Source organism: Furipterus horrens, unplaced genomic scaffold, assembly GCF_987537825.1.
Source record: "Furipterus horrens unplaced genomic scaffold, mFurHor1.1.pri manual_scaffold_11, whole genome shotgun sequence".
Taxonomy (NCBI): Eukaryota; Metazoa; Chordata; class Mammalia; order Chiroptera; family Furipteridae; genus Furipterus; species Furipterus horrens.
Window position 1 is genome coordinate 58110902 of NW_028327181.1, and position 14788 is coordinate 58125689.

At 42.7% G+C, this 14788-nt stretch overlaps 2 pseudogenes; one reads left to right on the forward strand and one right to left on the reverse strand.

The window, feature by feature from the left end:
* Positions 1-293: 293 nt before the first annotated feature.
* LOC149997847 (olfactory receptor 1P1-like) lies at positions 294-1236 on the forward strand (annotated as a pseudogene).
* Positions 1237-6196: 4960 nt separating this feature from the next.
* On the reverse strand, positions 6197-13572 carry LOC149997848 (peptidyl-prolyl cis-trans isomerase D pseudogene; annotated as a pseudogene).
* Between the last annotated feature and the right edge of the window lie 1216 nt (positions 13573-14788).

The window sequence follows — 14788 nt, forward strand, 5'->3', positions numbered from 1 at the left end:
CAACTAAAGGAATGTAGGACCAAAAAAAAGTGTAGAGAAATAAACCAAGAAACCTAGTTTAATTTTCTTAAATTGTGTCTCTCATACTTCTTAGTATATTGTATTAGTAGTTTTCAATAAAAATATACAGTGCAAAAAGTATGTGATCAATACAAATATATTAAAGTAATTATTTTCTCTTCTCTAGAGGTTGTGACGGGAATGACACACTCATTCATCAATAACATAAAGTAAAATATGTTCAGAGTCTTAATGGGTCTCACTCCAGGTCTCTTTCTCTGACTTCCAGGCACATGGCAGGAGAGAACTAGACCACCATCTTCTAGCTCCTCCTCTGGGGACTCTCAGAGCAGCCAGAGCAGCAGCACATTTTCTTCCTGCCGTTCCTGTGGGTGCGAGTGGTCACTGTGGCTGGGAACCCACTCATTGTCACGGCCAGGGGCATCGACATGCACCTCCACAGGCCCACGTACTTCTTCCTTGCCGTCCTTTCCTGTGCAGACATCATTTTCATTTCCACCACCGTGCCTACAGCCCTGGTGAACATCCAGACCAGAGCAGGTCCATTTCCTACGCAGGGTGTCTGGCTCAGCTATTCTTCTTGACATTTGGGGATACAGACATTTCCTTCTGGTCACAATGGCCTATGACCTCTACATGGCCATTTGCCACCCCCTCCACTACATGATGGTCATGAGCCGCCAGTGCCACACCTTCCTGGTTACTGTCTGCTGGACCCTTATGAGTGTTATTGCCATGACCCACATCTGCCTCCTATTCCAACCTCCCTTCTGCTTTAAGGAGATCATTATTGACTCCTTCTGTCATCTGGGGCCCCTGATGAAGGTGTCCTTCTTGGACGCTCAGGTCAATGAGCTTGTGCTCCTCTTCTTGGGGGGAGCAGTCATTTTAATCCCCCTGCTCATCCTGGTCTCTTATATCCACATTGTTTTAGCCACCCTGAGGGTCCCCTCTGTTCAGGGAAGGTGCGAGGCCTTCTCTACATGTGGGCCCCAGTTTCTTGTTGCCCATCTCTTTGCAGTGTTGACTAGGGCTTATCTGTGCCCCTTGTCCTCATCCTCCAACTCAGTACAAGAGGACACGACAGCTGCTGTCACCTACACAGTGGTGACTCCCCTGCTGAACCCCTTCATTTATAGCCTGCAGAACAAGGACATGAAGTGATCCCTGTGAAGACTTCTCGGGGGCAAAGCCTTCTTCTTGCGGGGCAAGTAACATCTGCAGAAAAACTGCAGGCGTCCACTGCTCCTTCCAATGAGAAATGTCGCAAAAATTTCTGCCTCATGTGTCTCAGTTTTGAATCCCACAGGTGCCTTATTGCCACTCCTCTCCCAGCCTCCCCACCAGGAATTTGATATTGTAGAGGAAAATTAAGATTTTGCATTGTGCCTTAAAGTTAATCCGTTAAGTGTTGCTTATTTACTCATTTATTTCACTTATAAAACAACTTCAAAAGGATGAATGTCTTTTGCAATGTTCGTAATTCAAGAAGTCTGTGCAGCCTTTTATGTTAGTTCATCAAAACTTGATCCTGGAAAGAGGATTAGTTATAAAAATATTAGCAAGTTAGGGCAATATTAAGTGTCAAAGAGTTTATAATGTGAAGTGAACTACTATATTTTTCCCTACAAAAATAGAAAATTATATAAACACTTTCTGCCTCAAGGTTATGAGTCAAAAAGTTTTGCAACCATTAAAATAAAGCACAATTGTAATTTTCTTCTCTCTCTCTCTCTGTGATGAGAACACTTAAGATCTATCCTCTTAGAAAATTACAAGTATATAAACAGTATGGTTATCAATAGTCACACTACTGTACATTCAATCTTCAGAAATTCTTCACCTCGCAGAACTAAATTTTGTACACTTTGACCAATACCTCTCTTATTCCTTACATTGCTAAAAGGCTCACAGATGATGCTAATGTTGATAGTCTGAGGCCACATTTCAAGTAGCAAGGCCATGAAGCAGGTAAAAGACCTCTAATCGGAAAATTGTAAGACATTGAAGAAAGAAATTGAAGAAGATACAAAAATGGAAGCTTATATTGTATTCATAGATAGGAAGAATTAATATCATTAAAATGTTCCTACTACCCAATGCAATCTATAGATTCAGTGTAATTGTTACCTATAGCATTTTTTCAAGAACTAAAACAAATCCAAAAATTTATATGGAAGCACAAAAGACACCAAATAGCCATAGCCATCTTGAGAATGATGAACAAAGTTGGAGGAATAATGCTACCTGATATCAAAATATTCTGCAAGGCCATAGTAATCAAAACAGTATGGTATTGGCACAAGAACAGGCATATAGATAAATAGAACAGAATAGAGAGCTCAAAAATAAACTGATTCCTATATGCCAATTAATATTTGACAAAGCAGGCAAGAATATACAATGAGATAAAGACAGTCTATTTTTTAAATGGTGTTAAGAAAATTGGACAAATACATACCAAAAATGAAACTAGACCACCTTCTTACACCATATACAAGAATAAACTCAAAATGAATTCGAGATGTAAGTGCAGGACCTGAAACCATAAAACTCCTAATAGAAAACAAAAGCAGTAAACACTCTAACATTTCTCTTAGCAATGTTTTTTTTCAGATATATCTCCTCAGGCAAGGGAAACACAAAATATAACTGAATGGGCATGCATCAAAATAAATAGGATTTGCACAGAAAAGTCAACTAACTGAATGGGAGAAAATACTCACTAATAATACATCTGATAAAGAATTAATATCCAAAATTTGTACAGAAACTCATAAAACTCAACACCAAATATCCCCCAAACAATTCAATTAAAAAAAAATAAGCAGAAGACCAAGATAGACATTTCTCCAAAGAGGACATACAGATAGCTAATAGACATATGAAAAGAGGCTCAACATCATTAATTATCAGACAAATGCAAATTAAAATCGCATGATTGAACAGCTCCCAGTGAAGACTCCAAAGCATCTGTCTTTGCCTATTGTTGGTTCCCAGTGGGGTGTGTGTGTGTGTGTGTGTGTGTGTGTGTGACTGTAACCAGTTTATGCGGGTTAATGCTTGGAGATTTCAGCCCTTGCCTTAAGAGAACTTGCAGCTATCATGATTTTCTGCTGAGAAAGTCGAGGAAGACTTAAGTCCCCGTGTCACTCTCCAGTGCCCCCTGGCCTAAGGACTCTTGTTTTTCTGCAGGTCTCTAGCTATGTCATCCAAAAGTATCTTGAAATATTTTACAACTAATTTCTCAGATGGCTTAGGAGGCAATGGTGAGACTCAATCTCTATGTGTCTTGGGAAAATGCAATGAATAGAAAGTGAATAGTATCTGATGAGATGGCTAGTCACTGGGTTGTGGCAGTTTCAAAAAAAGAGCAATGTTTTACAGATCAATCAGCAGAGCCAGTACTTGACCTAGACTTTGACAGATAGAGTTGAATTGATTTGGCGTTCATTCAGTCATTCATCAATCATTCAATGAATGACTGAATGTACATAAGGGCCCCAAATTGTATCAAAAACATGGATAAGGAGTTCACAGTTTACTGAGGGAAGTAGACAAAATTATATTAAATTTAAATGGACCTAACTCATCAGTTAAAAGGCTATGTTTAACAGATTGATTTAAAAATTAAATATATGTATTTAGGAGACACTCTGAAAATGTAAGAGTACATAGAACTTGAAAGTAAAGAATAGAAACAGATTTATTTAGTAAATACTAGTCAAAAGAAAGCTCAATACATCTTTTTGAATTAGTGTTTTGTTTTCTGCAGTTAAATACCCAGAGGTGGAATTGCTGGCTGGTGTGGTAGTTCTAGCTTTAATTTTTTGAGGAATCCCCATACTGTTCTCCATAGTGAAAGTACCAATTTATAATCTCATCAACAGTGCATGAGGGTTCCCTTTTCTCCACATCCTCACTAACAGTTGATATTTGTTAAGTTTTTGATAATAGCCATTCTGAAAGGTATGAAATAATATCTCATTGTGGTTTTGATTTTCATTTCCCTGGTGATTAGTGATATTGAGCATCTTGTCATGTGTCTGTTGGCTATTTGTATGTCCCTTTTGGAGAAATCTACATTTAGGTCCTCTGAGTTCTATGAGTTCCTTATATATTTGGGGTATTAGCTCCTTATTGGATATATCATTTCCAAATATCTTCTCCCATTCAGTAGGTTTTCTTTTCATTTTGTTGATGGTTTCCTTCCCTGTTTGATATAGTATCATTTGCTTATTTTTGCTTTTGTTGTCCTTGCGCAAAAAGGTCAACGTCAAAGAGTTCACTGTCAAAGCAGCAAGAGAAAAGTAGTTAGTTATCAACAGGGGAGCTCCCGTTAGACTATCAGCTGATTTCTCAACAGAAACTTTGAAGGCCAGAGGATTTGGCAAGAAATATTCAAAGTGATAAAAAGCAAGGACCTACAACCTAGATTACTCTACCCAGCAAAGCTGTCATTTAGAATCAAAGGACAAATAAAGAGCTTTCCAAACAAGAAGAAGCTAAAGGAGTTCATCACCACCAAGCCAGTATTATATGAAATGTTAAACGGTCTTCTTTAAGAAGAAGAAGAAAAAAGATTAAAAAATATGAAAAGTAAAGTGGCAATAAATACATATCTACCAACAATTGAACCTAAAAAAATAAAATAAATGAGCAGGCAGAAAAGAAACAGATTTATAGATACAGAGAACATTTTCAGAGTTGCCAGATGGGAGGGGGTTGGGGGGATGGGTGAAAAGGGTGAAGGGATTAAGAGTACAAATTGATTATTACAGAATACTCACGGGGGTATAAAGTACAGCACAGGGAATATAGTCAATAATATTCTAATAACTATATGGTGTCAGCTGGGTGTGAGGTTTATCAGGATTATCACTTAGTAAGTTATATAATGTCTAATCACTAGGGTGTTCACTTGAAACTAATATAATAATGTATGGCAGCTGTAATTGAAAAATAGTGATGTTTGCAGCACTATTTACAACAGCCATGACACAGAAACAACCTAAGTGTCCATCAGTGGGGAATGGACAGAGAAGCTGTGAGACTAGATACACAGGTAGACAGAGTGTTATTCAGCCATGAGGAAGAACAAAGTCTTGTCATTTGTGACAACGTGTATAAATGCAGAGGACATTATGTCAGTGAAAGATGCCAGGAAGAGGAAGAGAAATATTGTATGACCTCATTCTGTGTGGAATTAAATTTTTTTTAAGTCAAAAAGAAAGAAAATGATGAAAAAATTGAACTATTTAAATAAATAAATAAATAAATACCACCACCACCACCCCAAAATAAATAAATCCTACTTTGCCATTTCAAAAAGAGAGGGAGAGAGAGAGTTTACTGTTTATGTTTTCTTCCAGGAGTTTTATGGTTTCAGATCTTACATTTAATCTTTACCCCATTTTTAGTTTTTTTTGTATTTGATATAAAAAAGTGGTCCATATTCATTTTTTCGCATGTATCTATCTATCCCGTTTGCCCAACACCATTTATTGAAGGGACTGTCATTCCCCCGTTGTATATTCTCATCTCCTTTGTCACAGATTAGTTGGAGGTCTCAATGTGTTTCTTTGTTTTTTGTTTGCTTGGTTTTTTGTTTTTGTTTTTGTTTTTACTTTGTAACACTTTTATTAAGAGTGAACCATATCAATATTCCTAAACTGTAAACAATGGGGAACTGAAGTATCAAAGGAAACACATTAGGGATCATATATAACAGACAAAACCCCTTAAATTTTCTTTTTGCCTTTATACATCAATGCATAATGTTTAAGCAAAGCTGACTTCTTATTAAGCAAACATTTTTACATACCCTGCCTTCTCTTTATCTTTCTGTGCTTTTATCTTTTCTTTCACTTTGAACAATTCTTCCTGAATAGCTTTATCTTCTGATGCTGTCTCCCGAGCTTTGTAAAGATCAGCCAATGCTTGATTGGACGTTTTTTATCAAATTATTGGGGTGACACTGGTTAATAAAATTATATAGGTTTCAGAAGTGCAATCCTATAATCCATCAACTGTATATTGTATTGTGTGTTCACCAACCCAAGTCAAGTCTCCTTCCTTGATTGTATTCTTTTCATTTCTGCCACCCTTGAGTTCAACAGCACAGTGCTTGGGATCTGATGGGTCTGTTGCAACAGCTTCCCGACGACGCAGTTGCTCACTGCCAATTTGACACGCTCAGCTTACACGCACCGATACTCAGCGTGCAGCTTAAAGCAGCAGGTTGCGGCTTCAATTCATCTGCTTTCTCAGTAACAGCCTTCGAACCTTCCACATATCTTAAAACCTCTGTATATTTTTAATGGCCATCTTCCAATCCTGGAGCTTGAAAAATGTATTTCCAATGTTTTTTTTTTTTTTTTTTTTTCAGTTTTGTGTTATCAATAGTAGTTTATCCACATCTTTTAAATCTACATGTGCATCCTTGGGGAAACCTGAATGACTGTCACCAGGACTACCTTTTGGGAGTATTGCCCAGTCATGCCCCTCCTTCAATTCTCCACATTCTGTAATAACGTGCAATTCAGCAGATTTTTCACCTTTCACTTCTACATTCTCCGGAATCCTTGCCACATCCATTCCTTTAATTACTTGGCTAAATACCACGTTTCCCAACCAAAAGAGCAGTCGGAACCATTGTGGTAAAGAACTGAGAACCACTTGACCTGCAGCCTGCCTTTGCCATGCTCAAGAAACCCTCCTGGTCGTGCTTACAACAGGAATTTTCACTTTCAAATATTTCACCACAAATACTCTCTCCACCTGTTGCATTCCTATATGAGAAGTCTCTACCCTAAATCATAGATTTCTTAAGAATTCAATGGAACAGGCATCCTCTGAAATGGAGGGTGTGGACCCAAAAGAGGGGGGCACATAATAAAGGTGACAAGCTCAGGGGAGGCTTGCAGGACAGACTTAGAAACTCAGAGACCAAGAGTAACCACACAGCATGGTCTGAAATTAAAACTTCCTCACTAAAAGCAGGTCATGGCAGGTAGTCAGGTCCTAGGCTGGTATCTTCCCTGACAAAGGTCAGTCTTTACCTTAACTGAGCCCATCTATTGTCTTTGGAATGTCATTTGCTTGCCCAACCTCAGACCCTTCAAGGCACAACCACAGCAGAGCTGAGACCTCAAAACCCCTCACTGTTGTTATCATGTTCATTATGGCTGTTAGCTGTCCTCTGCCCAGAACTGTAAAAGAGGTACGTGTCTTCTCATTTTACTTCTTACCCATCCCCTAGTTTGCTTTGTCCTACCTCCCTTATCTATTACCAATGAATTTCTTGTAACCCCCTTATATCTTCCTCTTTGATTCTGATGTACGTATAAAATAAGTGGTGAAACTGCCCTTTTCCAGAGCATTTTCTTAATCCATTGAGATTTTGCTTCCTGGCAGTTGTCTTCATTTTGGCTCAAATAAATTCATATAAATTCTCTACAACTTTTTATCCACTCATCTAGTGATAGACAGTTGGGCTGCTTCCAACTCTTGGCTATTGTTAACAATGCTGCAATAAACATAGGGATGCATATATTCTTGCAAATTAGTGTTTTGGGTTTCTTCGGATAAATTCCCAGAAGTAGAATTGCTGGGTCATAAGGCGGTTCCATTTTTAATTTTTTGAGGTATCTCCATACTGCTTTCCACAGTGGCTGCACCAGTCTGCATTCCCACCAACAGTGCATGAGGGTTCCCTTTTCTCCACATCCTCACCAGCACTTATTGTTTATTGATTCATTGATGATAGCCATTCTGACAGGTGTGAGGTGTATCTCATTGTGGTGTGATACATTTATACAACTGAATACCACTCAGTTGTAAAATAGAAGAAAATCTTATCCTTTGCAACTGCATGAATAGATAAGTGAAATAAGCCAGTCAGAGAGCAGATACCATATGATATTCATAAATAGAGAGATTCATAGATAGAAGCAGGATGACAGCTGCTGGGGGCAGGGATTGGGAGGCTGGGTTGGGGGGGTGGAGGGATTGAGCAAAAAAGAGATTTCTGCTGCTCCTGGGGTGTCCAATATCAGGATGGACACCTGATAGAAATACCTTTCTACAGCGGGCCCACTTCTATGCCTGACAAAGGAATCAATCCAACTGATGGGTGTGTGGGCAGCTGCAGGACTGCCATGGTGGGTATCGCCACTCCAGAGGGAATTGGAAGGCCCTTAGGTAATGCATTAAGAAAGAAAAAGCTAGGACTAGTGCTCTCTGTTTTAGTAGTTTTTTAAAATGTTTTATTTATTTATTTTAGAGAGAAAGATGAAGGAACAGAAAAAGAAACATCAATTATGTGCCCTGACCAAGGATCAAACCTGCAACCTTGACCTATTAGGACGCAGCTCTGACCAACTGAGCTACCTGGCCAGGGTGGACTAATATTCTTAATTCATCTAACATTAACAACAATGATCCAGAAACCTGCTCTGTGACACACACATTATCAATAACACTAGGCATGGGTATACTTCTTCTGTCAATCAAACTACACAGGCAACCCATCAAACTGCTGACCTAAAGGGTCCTAAAAATACCACCATTAGGGCCATAGGTGACTAAGTTCAGATTTGGGCTAGATTCATATGGCTCCTTATGTTTATGGACATTTGAGCCCCCTGGGCAATTCTATATTAGGAATAAAAAACTCACTCTACACAGAACTAACTCAGTTGTACCAGAAATATGGGAGGTATATCACTAGGACTATGCAATCAATCTGTCACACTCAAGGATAGCAACCAGTTTGACACTGACTGGTCACACCACCCAGGTAGATATTGGGGAGCCCCAAATGGGATCCACTAATATTTGGCCATGGCCCTGGCCAATGTGGCTCAGTTGGTTGGGTATTGGCCCACAGCACAAAAGGTTGCCGGTTCAATTTCCAATCAGGGCACATGCCTAGGTTGCAGGTTCAGTCCCCAGTCAGGGTGCATGTGAGAAGCAACCGATTGATTTTTCTCTCACACATCAATGTTTCTCTCCCTCCCTTTCTCCCTCCCTTCCCCTTTCTCTAAAACTAAATAAAATTTAAAAATATATATTTGGCCATGGCTTCCACTGGGTGGCTGGGCTGCTGCATCCTGGGTTTTCCCTGGGCACAAAGGGGAATCAGCCCCAGAGTAACAGCAACTGCCAGCCTCCCTCTCCCCAGGCCAGATGGACATGATCTGCCTTCCAGTGTTACGATCATTTGGCTGCCATTGTGTTCCATCCACTGCCTTGGGGACATTACAGCACATGTAGAGGTCCTTACTAAATTCCCCCAGCAAGCCTTACAGGACAGCCCCCAAAGCCTGTCCTTACCGAACACTAAAGTATCTCTCGTGAAAGAAGCTGTTCTCCAAAGCAGGAGGCCTGGGGCATCATTACTGCCTCACAAGGAGGCATCTGTGTGATTACCCAGAATGTTCTGTGTTCATACCTGATAAATCTGCAAATGAATCAACCCTATTAAATCACATAAAGACACAAGTTAAGTATCCCGTGTGATCTGACCCCTAGCCTATGGGACCTGATAAATCAGTGGTTTGGATCTTGAGGCTCTTCATTGAAAACCTAGTTAGTTCTTTTGGAAATCATTATTTTAACCTGTTTTTTCTTGAATGTGTCTACTGTTTCTGAGGTATTGGCTTCCAGGGCAGACAGACAGCCACCCCCATGCTAGTGAAACCCCTTGCCGAGAGCTTAGCACACATTACAAAAGAGGGGAGTGTGGGGTTGTAAGAGGGGTCAGAGGGGTAAAGTGTTGGAGGAGGTCATCTAGAGGACGCTGACACTGGAGCTGGCCAATCGGAAGGTCCTCGGCCCTTCCCCTGTCCTTGGACAGACCAGGCCTTCTGCCTGCCTTCCCCATACTTGAAGCTAACCCAAGGACACAGCCTTGAGACAGTACTGTGTTGTTGAGACCGCCCTGGGCTGAATCCATGACTGAACCCAGGTAAGGCCTCTATAGTAACTTTTAAGATTCTGGCGGGTGGGCGTGGAGACCTACCCTCCTTGTAAGTCCCCTTGCTTGTGAAAACTGCCACCTACCAATCTGGAGAGGTTTGTTCTTCTTCGGTCTCTCCTTGACTTTCATGTACTGGGACCCAGTTTCAGGTTTCACCCAGTGAAGCCCTGAGGTTACTGACCAACAGGGCTCAAGAAGAGGTTGCTGGCCCCTAGGTGCTGCCGGCTCCCGTGCCCTGCAGGAGCTGCTCGCTGAGGAAGCTGCAGGAATCCAGGGCTGGATGAGCGGCGCGTGCTGCGGAGTCGGGCCTGAGGCCCGCGCATGCGCCTGTGCTGCCGGAGCTGTTGGCCAAGCCAGCCCAGAACCAGGACACAAGCCTCTGCTACTGCAGCGTCTCTCTTGCGCCCTCTACTGACAACGCTTAACACGGTGCCTGCCGACAAGGGAGACCTTTGAAGGACCAGATCCGCTCCACAGACTGGGCAGCGAAAGGGAAACTCGGGGCTGAGACCGGCTCAGCTGGTGGTCTTCAGGGCGAGAATAAAGCAAAACAAAAAGTTATCACAGATCCGTACGGAAAAGACCAACCACCCGATGGAAAGGAAAGAAATACAGATAAGCGCAGAGAAAAGCAGAAAGCAGAGACAAGACAGGCAAGAGGCCTGAGGACCTTCACCTTCCTTCCGGGGTCTCCCTGTCCTTTGATTCTAGAAGACCCTCCTGTCTCTTTTTAATAAATGCCTCCTTTTTTGTCCACTTTAACTAGCTGGTGCTGGCGTGAAGCCCTTAAACAAAGTCACCCTAAATCAATACAAGTTGGCAATGAGTCACTGAATTAAAATCTTAGATAATTTTATCATTACCGAGCCTTTATATTAACTTACAGTTGTTTGCATCTGCTGGAATTTTAACCTTTCCAGTTTTTGGAAACTTACTTCCTTAATGGAAAATTGAATAATTTAAAGTTAAAATCCTTTTCTATTATATGCACTATTGCACTCTAAATAGTGCAGCTGGGTTTCATCTGGGCCTTGTTGTGCATTTTCACGGGCCTTGTCCTCAGGTTCCTTACTAGTGATAAGTTCTTGCAAAACCTACCAACTGACATTTCAGAGCAGGGCTATAAAGGCTTCCTTGTTGGTCTTATATTTCCATTTTTTAATGTCATGTCTTGCAGGGGACTAGTAAAATCCACCCGATCCCATCGTTTGAGCAAGTTTTCTGCCCTCCTTCTCATAAGGACAGCTTCCCATAGTGCAGTCCTGCTATGTCTGTCTCGTCACTCATTTGTATGTTTTTACATGGAACCATCTAGGCTGCAGCTCTTTTCGATGAGTTCTTTGCTACGGGCTGTTTCACGTTGTTATTCCCCTTGATGGAGTCAGTGCACCAGTCACATTCTTTACCTGCTGCAGTGACGAGATTATTTTGCCTGTAACATCATTAGTGACAGGGAACACTTCACCCTGGGGGTTCTCCTCCACTCATCCTGGCAGCTCTGATCCGTTCCTGGGCCGCGGGGAGGTTTCCACAGTCTCACATTGCATCTTCCATCTGATCGTTTGTTTTGATTTGAGGAAAGAGGCTCTAGTTGTATTTTGAGTTTTAATTTTAATTTAATTTCTATTCTCTCAGTATCTGATTTTCCTTTTCACCAGATTTGTTCTGTCTCATGCATGATGCTCACCTTGTCTCCCAGTGTTTCTGTGACAGAATGCCCTAGTGGCTCACGCAGCCATAACTCGTTCTCATCTTCAGCTAGTCTGTACAAGCTTTGTATCCAATCTATATTTCTCTATTCTCTTCTCCCTAGCAATTCCCTTTCACTTTCCTGCAGATCTTGTGTCTTGCTGGGACAGACATTTCTCCCACATGTGTGATAACAATGATGACAATCCCCGTAGGTGGGGGACTGGCATCTTTCAACCCGTCTGCGCCCTTCCTTTCCCCCACTGCTTTCTCCCTGGCCCTGAGCCGACTGCAATAGGAGAGAGACTGACAGACTGCAAACTGGGTCCGCGGTTCCCAAGGAGAAAGACTGCATCAGAATCTCTCCTGTGCTTGTTAAAAACACAGGTCTCTGGGCCCTACCCAGGCCAGGTGAATACTAATCTCTGGAATGGCGCCTGAAATCTGCATTGTAACAATCACTGCAGGTGGTTTTTAGGCACCCTGAAGCTGAACTGCTAGAGGAGACGGCCTCCCTCCACGGTGGGAGCAGGATCCTGTTCTGCGAGCAGAGAGGGCTGATCCGTAGTTGGGATGATGTTCTACAAAGCTTCTCCAGACCCTGGTGTTTCCAGCAGGTATTATCCCTGCCTGAATAAACGGAGACCGGAAGTCCCCTTCCCAGGATCACTGCCCCTAGGGACCATAACCATGTCTCATTCCTCCCAGGAACACAACCTTGGCTCCCATAAGCAGTGTCCACCATGGCAACACCATTAACTGTGTGAGGGCAGACGTTTGAATGGGGCATGGCTGTAACCCACCGAACTCATTTGAAATCCAGGGAACCATGGGAACCCTGGAGCCACAGGAACCAGCCAGGGAGCCCTACCAGGCCGGCAGAGAGCCACCATCTCACCGGAACCAGCAACAAAACCAACACCCTCACCTCATTCGCGAGGCAAAGGAAGGGGAGGACTGGTTGCATGAAGGAGGGAGAGCATTTGACATGTCTCTCTATTCCTAGAAGGTCGTGGCTCCTCCAAACACATCCCCAGTGGGTCATGGTGTGGCGATTGTCTTAACACTGCCAAGACCACCTGGTGCTGCTCGGGTCTGGAGAAAGGAAAAAGGAGACGCAGAGTGAAGAGCAAGAGTGCTAGGACATGGCACAGAGCAGCTGACATCACCGCCCACTGCGGAGTTGAGGGGCTGGGACCAAGCAGATAGTGGGGCTTGAAGTTTACACCTTTAACCAAAGACTTCAAGGTACACTTCTTAGAGTAGGAGCCGAGGAAGAGAAGAAATGGGTCCAACCTGAGCACCGTCTCTCATAACAGGACACTTGTGACAAAAACAGCAGCACATGAATGACCACCAAGCCGAAGGAGCCAATGGAGGGTTGGTATTAGACAGAGAGGCAGAGAGAACCGAGAGAAAGAGGGCTTCAGCCTCCCCCTGCACTAATGCGGGCCTCTCTGCAATCGAGGGCAAATTGTAAACAACCAGAATGGGGGCAGTTCATCTGGCGACCGTGAGAAGGTTGAGAAGGTGCCTCTCAGTTCTCCAACTGCAGGGGGCATATTGTCCAACGGCCCCAGGGACTGCCCTCTGAAACCCGTCACTGTGTTTGCACCAAAGCCGGGTTCCCCAGAGGCTGCTCTCCCCCCATGACTGGAAATGGCAGGCAGAGTCATTTTAGGCTCATTTTTGTGATGTGCAGGATTTCTCCGATAGGCAACTGGCTAGGGGACTCTCCAGCAGCCCTGTTAAATTTTCCTTAGAACTGGACTGATATCAAACATACCTCCATCCCACCAGCGTTCTCCCAGCTCCCTTTCACCCAGGGTCAGACCTGCATCACAGTCTGAGAGCTCTCCCTCCTCCAGCTCCATCCCCATTTCCTCTCACGGGTCTTTCCTCCGATAAATTTCTTATTCCTGTCTTGGTGTCTGCTTTTCAGAGTACCCAGACTAACACTGGTCTTTCAGGGGCAGTCTCAAAGTGAGAGAGAGGCCTCTTCTGCCTCTTTCAGTGTTGGGTGGCCCAACACTGGCGTGGAAGTGCAGAGGAGAAGAGGAGAGCTTAGGCTTGTGGGCGGGCTGGACACCCATCAAAGAAAATCTGCACCAGATGAGTTCAGCAGGTGAGGAGGACTTTATTGCAGACTATTGCAATAGGGGAGAGAGACTGAACTCAACTGCAAACATGACAGGGACAAGTGGGGATTTCTAGCCACCAGGCAGGGTGAGGGATTGGATGGAAAATTGCTATGAGGAACTTGGTTAGGTATCAAGGGCAGGGGGAGGGCAACTTGATTGGATATCAAAGGTGGTAAGTGGGGAGGATTCTTTTTTTGTTTTGTTTTGTTTTTTTTAGTATATTTTATTGATTATGCTGTTACGGTTGTCCCAATTTTTTTTCCCTTTGCTCCCCTCTGCCCAGCAGCCCCCTTCCCTCCAGCAATCCCACCCACTTTAGTTCATGCCCATGGGTCGTGCATACAAGTTCTTTGGCTTCACTCTTTCTTATATTATTCTTAACTTCCCCCTGTCTATTCCATCCGTACCAATCATGCTTCTTAATCCCTGCACCATTTCCCCATTTCTCCCCCTTCCCCCTCCCAGCTGATAACCCTCCAAATGATCCCCATACCTATGATTCTGTTCCTGTTCTGGTTTGCTTAGTTGGATTTTGTTTTTATTTTTTAGATTCAGTTGTTGATAGTTGTGAGATTGTTGTCATTTTAATGTTCATAATTTTTATCTTCTTTTTCTTAAGTAAGTTCCTTTGACATTTCATATAATAATAGCTTAGTGATGATGAATTCCTTTAGCTTTACTTTGTCTGGAAAGCACTTCATCTGCCCTTCCATTCTAAATGATAGCTTTGCTGGGTAGAGTAATCTTGGTTGTAGGTCCTTGCTTTTCATCCCTTTGAATACTTCTTGCCAGCTCCTTCTTACCTGCAGTTTCTTTTGAGAAATCAGCTGATTGTCTTATAGGGAACCCTTTGTAGGTAACTCTCTGCTTTTCTTTGCTGCTTTTAAGATTCTCTCTTTATCTTTAACCTTTGGCATTTTAATTATGATGTGCCTTAGTGTGGTCCTCTTTGGGT